Here is a 5,606-nt window from a genome sequence, read left to right as displayed (position 1 = left end):
CCATATATTTTTTAATTTCTTCTCTAATTGTCTGGTTGACCCACTCATTCTTTAGTAGGGTGTTCTTTAACCTCCATGCTTTTGGAGGTTTGCCAGACTTTTTCCTGTGGTTGATTTCAAGCTTCATAGCATTGTGGTCTGAAAGTATGCATGGTATAATTTCAATTCTTGTAAACTTATGAAGGGCTGTTTTGTGACCCAGTATATGATCTATCTTGGAGAATGTTCCATGTGCACTCGAGAAGAAAGTATATTCTGTTGCTTTGGGAGGCAGAGTTCTAAATATATCTGTCAAGTCCATCTGATCCAATGTATCATTCAGGGCCCTTGTTTCTTTATTGATCCTGTGTCTAGATGATCTATCCATTTCTGTAAGTGGAGTGTTAAAGTCCCCTGCAATTACCACATTCTTCTCAATAAGGTTGCTTATGTTTGTGAGTAATTGTTTTATATATTTGGGGCTCCGGTATTTGGTGCATAGACATTTATAATTGTTAGCTCTTCCTGGTGGATAGACCCTGTAACTATTATATAATGCCCTTCTTCATCTCTTGTTACAGCCTTTAATTTAAAGTCTAGTTTGTCTAATATAAGTATGGCTACTCCAGCTTTCTTTTCACTTCTGGTAGCATGATAGATAGTTCTCCACCCCCTCACTTTCAATCTGAAAGTGTCCTCAGGTCTAAAATGAGTCTCTTGTAGACAGCAAATAGATGGGTCTTGTTTTTTTTAATCCATTCTGATACCCTATGTCTTTTAGTTGGAGCATTTAGTCCATTTACATTCAGTGTTATTATAGAAAACAATGGGTTTAGAGTCATTGTGATGTCTGTAGTGATGCTTGTGATGCATTGTGATGCTTCTAGTGATGTCTCTGATACTTTGTCTCACAGGATCCCCCTTAGGATCTCTTGTCGGGCTGGTTTAGTGGTGATGAATTCCTTCAGGTTTTGTTTGTTTGGGAAGACCTTTATCTCTCCTTCTATTCTAAAGGACAGACTTGCTGGATAAAGGATTCTTGGCTGCATATTTTTTCTGTTCATCACATTGAAGATTTCCTGCCATTCCTTTCTGGCCTGCCAAGTTTCAGTAGATAGATCCATCACTAGTTTTATCGGTCTCCCTTTATATGTTAAGAGCATGTTTATCCCTACCTGCTTTCAGAATTTTCTCTTTACCCTTGTATTTTGCCAGTTTCATCTGAAGGGAGTTCTCTGTGCCTCTTGGATTTCAATGCCTTTTTCCTTCCCCAGATCAGGGAAGTTCTAAGCTATTTTTTCAAGTACACCTTCAGCACCTTTCCCTCTCTCTTCCTCCCCTGGAATCCCAATTATGTGTATATTTTTGCGTTTAATTGTGTCACTGAGTTCTCTAATTCTCCCCTCATACTTCTGGATTTTTTTCTCTCTCTTTTTCTCAGCTTCCTCTTTTTCCATAATTTTATCTTCTAATTCACCTTTTCTCTCCTCTGCCTCTTCAATCCGAGCTTGGTTGCCTCCATTTTATTTTGCAGCTCATTTATAGTATTTTTAGCTCCTCCTGACTGTTTCTTAGTCCCTTGATCTCTGTAGTAATAGATTCTCTGCTGCCCTCTATACTTTCTCAAGCCCAGCAATTAGTTTTATAACTATTATTTTAAATTCATTTTCTGTTACATTGCTTAAATCGTTTTTGATCAGTTCATTAGCTGGCGCTACTTCCTGACGTTTCTTTGAGGAGGATTCTTCCGTTTCGTCATTTAGGATAGTCCCTAGAGTGGCGCACAACTGCAGGGCTCTTCCCCTGTGCTGTCTGGATTAACTTGCATTGATGGGTGGGGCCACAGTCAAACCTGATGTCTGCCCCCAGCCCACTGCTGGGGCCACAGTCAGACTGGTGTGTCCCTTATCTTCCCCTCTCCTAGGGGCAGGACTCACTGTGGAGTGGTGTGCCCCCTGTCTGGACTACTTGCACACTGCCAGGCTTGTGGTGCTGCTTCAATGGGATCTGGCGTATTAGCTGGGGTGGATCCACAAGGTGCACATGGCGGGAGGGGCAGACTCAGCTCACTTTGCCTTTGGTGGTCCACTTCGGAAGGGGCCCTGTGGCACTGGGAGGGGGGCAGACCCCTTGGAGGGATGGATCCACTGAAGCACAGCGTTGGGTGTTTGCCTGGTGCAAGCAAGTTCCGGAACGGGAACTGGTTCCCTTTGGGATTTTGGCTGGGGGATGGGCGAGGGAGATGGTGCTGGCGAGCCCCTTTGTTCCCCACCAAGCTGAGTTTTGTCCTCCAGGGCTCAACAACTCTCCCTCCCGTTGTCCTTCAGCCCTCCCACTTTCTGAGCAGAGCTGTTGACTTATAACATTCCAGATATTAAATCCCGCTGGCTGTCAGAACACACTCCATCTGGCCCCTCCACTTTTGCAAGCCAGAGTCTGGGGATCTGCCTTGCAGGGCGGGCTGCCCCTCCACCGCCCCGGCTCCCTCCCTCCAGTCCATATAGTGTGCACCACCCCTCCGCCCTTCCTATCCTCTTCCGTGGGCCTCTAGTCTATGCTTGGCTCTGGAGAACCCATTCTGTTAGTCTTCTGGCAGTTTTCTGTGTTATTTAGGCAGATGTGGGTGGAATCTAAGTGGTCAGCAGGACGCGGCGAGTCCAGCATCCACCTATGCCGCCATCTTCCTCTGTCTTGAGTTTGGTAAGTTCTCTACCACTATTTTCATTTGTAATGAAACTCAGAAATTTAAAAAGCTGAGCACTTTTTATGATATCATTGTTGCTGTTACTTGAAAATATAATTTGCTAGAACACAAAAAGACCAAAATGAAAGGTTTTTTTTCTTTCCATGCTTAAAAGTGTAGCAGCTGCCTAGTTATTTTAGAACACTACTCTGATGTGTATAAAGTGATTGACTTTCTAGCTTGCCTTGTCCAGAGAATATTAAAACCCTAGGTTGAAGTTTAGCCATCTTACTTGGCTTTTTATTATTAATATGATATACTAAGGTAGATCCTTTTGAGAAGACAACTAGGTATTATGTATAAAATGTAATGTTGGTAATATTGATAGGTTAATAAAGATAATTGAGGGACACCTGGGTGGCTCAGTCATTTAAGGGTACGACTTTGGCTCAGGTCATAATCTTGTGGTTTGTGGGTTCAAGCCCCACATTGGGCTCTGTGTTGACAGCTCAGAGCCTGGAGCCTGCTTCAGATTCTGTGTCTCCCTCTCTTTCTTTCCCTCCTCTGCCCGTGCTCTCTCTCTCTCTGTCTTTCTCAAAAATAAGTAAACATTAAAAAATATATAATTGAATCCATTAGTGGTCATGTATATGTTAATGACTGAATTAAATTATGTGAGAGAAATAAATTCTTTTTGATTACTGGTCTTAAATAAAGAACTAATGAATTTAGTAAACAATACAAAATCACTATATAAAATCATTTGTGTTTCTATATACTAATGGTGAATTTTTGGAAAGAGAAATTAAGAAAACAATCCCATTTACAGTAGCATCAACAGCAGTAAAAAACTTAGAAATAAATTTAACTGAGGAGGTGAAAGATCCATACACTTAAAACTATAAGACATAGAAAGAAATTGAAGATACAAGTAAATGGAAATGTGTTCCATGTTTATGGATTCAAAAATTAATATCATGAAGTTGTTCATACTACTCAAAGTAATCTAGAAACTTAATAAAATCCATATAAAAATTCCAATAGTATTTTTCACAGCAGTGAAACAAACAATGCTAAAATTTGTGTTAAATCACAATAGATGCTAAACACACAAAGCATTCTTGAGAAAGAACAAAGCTGGAAGCATTACACTTCTTTATGTCAAGCTATATTGCAAAGCTACAGTAATTAAAGCAATATGGTATTGACACAAAAACAGACACGTAGATCAATAATACAGAGTAGAAAGACCAGAAATATACTCATGCCTATATATGGCCAATTAATTTTTGACAACAGAGCCAAGAATATACAATGGAGAAAGGATAGTCTCTTTAACAAATGGTGGTGGGAAAACTGGATCACTTGCAAAAGAATGAGAGTGGACCCCTATTTTATCTCATACACAAAACTCAACTCAAAGTGGATTAAAATTTTCAACATAAGACCTGCAAACATAAAAGTCCTAGAAGACATAGAGAGTAATTTTCTTGATATGAGTCTTGGCAATGAGTTTTGGGATTTGGCACTAAAAGCAAAGGCAAGAAAACTTTAAAATAAGTGAGACTTCACCAAAGTAGAAAACTTCTCCACAGCAAAGGAAAACATGAAAAAAAAAATGGAAAAGCAACATATGGAATGAGAGAAAATATTTGCAAACCACATATCCACTAAGGGGTTGAGATCTAAACTACACAAGGAGGCGCCTGGGTGGCTCAGTCAGTTGAGCATCCGACTTGGGCTCAGGTCATGATCTCGCAGTTTGTGGCTGTGAGCTAAAAAAACAAGGAACTTATCCAACTCAATAGCAAAAACCAAATAACTCCTTTGAAAAATGAGCAAAAGATCTGAATCAACGTTTTCTGAAAGAACTAATGGCTAATGGATACATTAAAAGGTGCTCAATATCACTAATCATTAAGGAAATGTAAATCAAAATCATAATGAGATATTGTCTCACACCTCTTAGGATGTTTATTATCAAAGTGACAAGAAATAACAAATGCTGGCAAAACTGTGGAGAAAAGGGAGCCCGTGTACTCTCTTGGTAAGAATGTAAATTGGTAAATCCACTACGGAAAACAATATGCAGATTTCTCAAGAAATTGATAATAGAAATAACACATGATCCAGAAATCCCTCTTCTGCATATATATCCAAAGGAAATGAAATTATTATCTCAAAGAGATACCTGTACTCTCATGTTCACTGGAACATTATTCACAATAGCTGAGATATGGAAACAACCTAAATGTCCATTGATGGATGAGTGGATCAAGAAAATGTGAGGAATAGGGGAGCCTGGGTGGCTCAGTTGGTTAAGCGTCCGACTTCAGCTAGGTCACCATCTCACTGTGAGTTCAAGCCCTGCATCAGTCTCTTTGCTGACAGCTCAGAGCCTGGAGCCTGCTTCATATTCTGTGTCTCCCTGTCTCTGCCCCTCTCCTGCTCCTGCTCTGTCTCTCTCTGTCTCCAAAATAAATAAACATTAAAAAATTTAAAAAAAGAAAATGTGAGGAATGTATATTTATCTTATATGCTATATATACACTTTCCATATATATATATACACACACACATTCTATTTTTAAATTCTTTTTGCATTCTGCACACCAACACAGAGTAATAGAAAATCACTTAAATATGTAGGAGCTCTTTACAATTAGATCCACAATTTATACATTTATTTTATGTGCATGTCAGTGAAAAATCATGAACTATTATGAAATAGGACAAAGTCTTTTATCAAAAGGAATAAAAAATCTTATGAAAGTATTGTCTAGGTATGAAGAAAGAGTATTGTACTCTGGTGTCTTCACATCCTTTTCTTCTGTGTATTTATATACAACATACTGTATCCTTGGATAAATTCATCCCATACTTATTCTTCCATTGTCTATATATATATATATATATATATATATATATATATAAATATAATATT

This window comes from Herpailurus yagouaroundi, unplaced genomic scaffold (genome assembly GCF_014898765.1).
Source record: "Herpailurus yagouaroundi ecotype Mexico unplaced genomic scaffold, PumYag 164, whole genome shotgun sequence".
Taxonomy (NCBI): Eukaryota; Metazoa; Chordata; class Mammalia; order Carnivora; family Felidae; genus Herpailurus; species Herpailurus yagouaroundi.
This window is presented reverse-complemented; position numbering follows the sequence as displayed.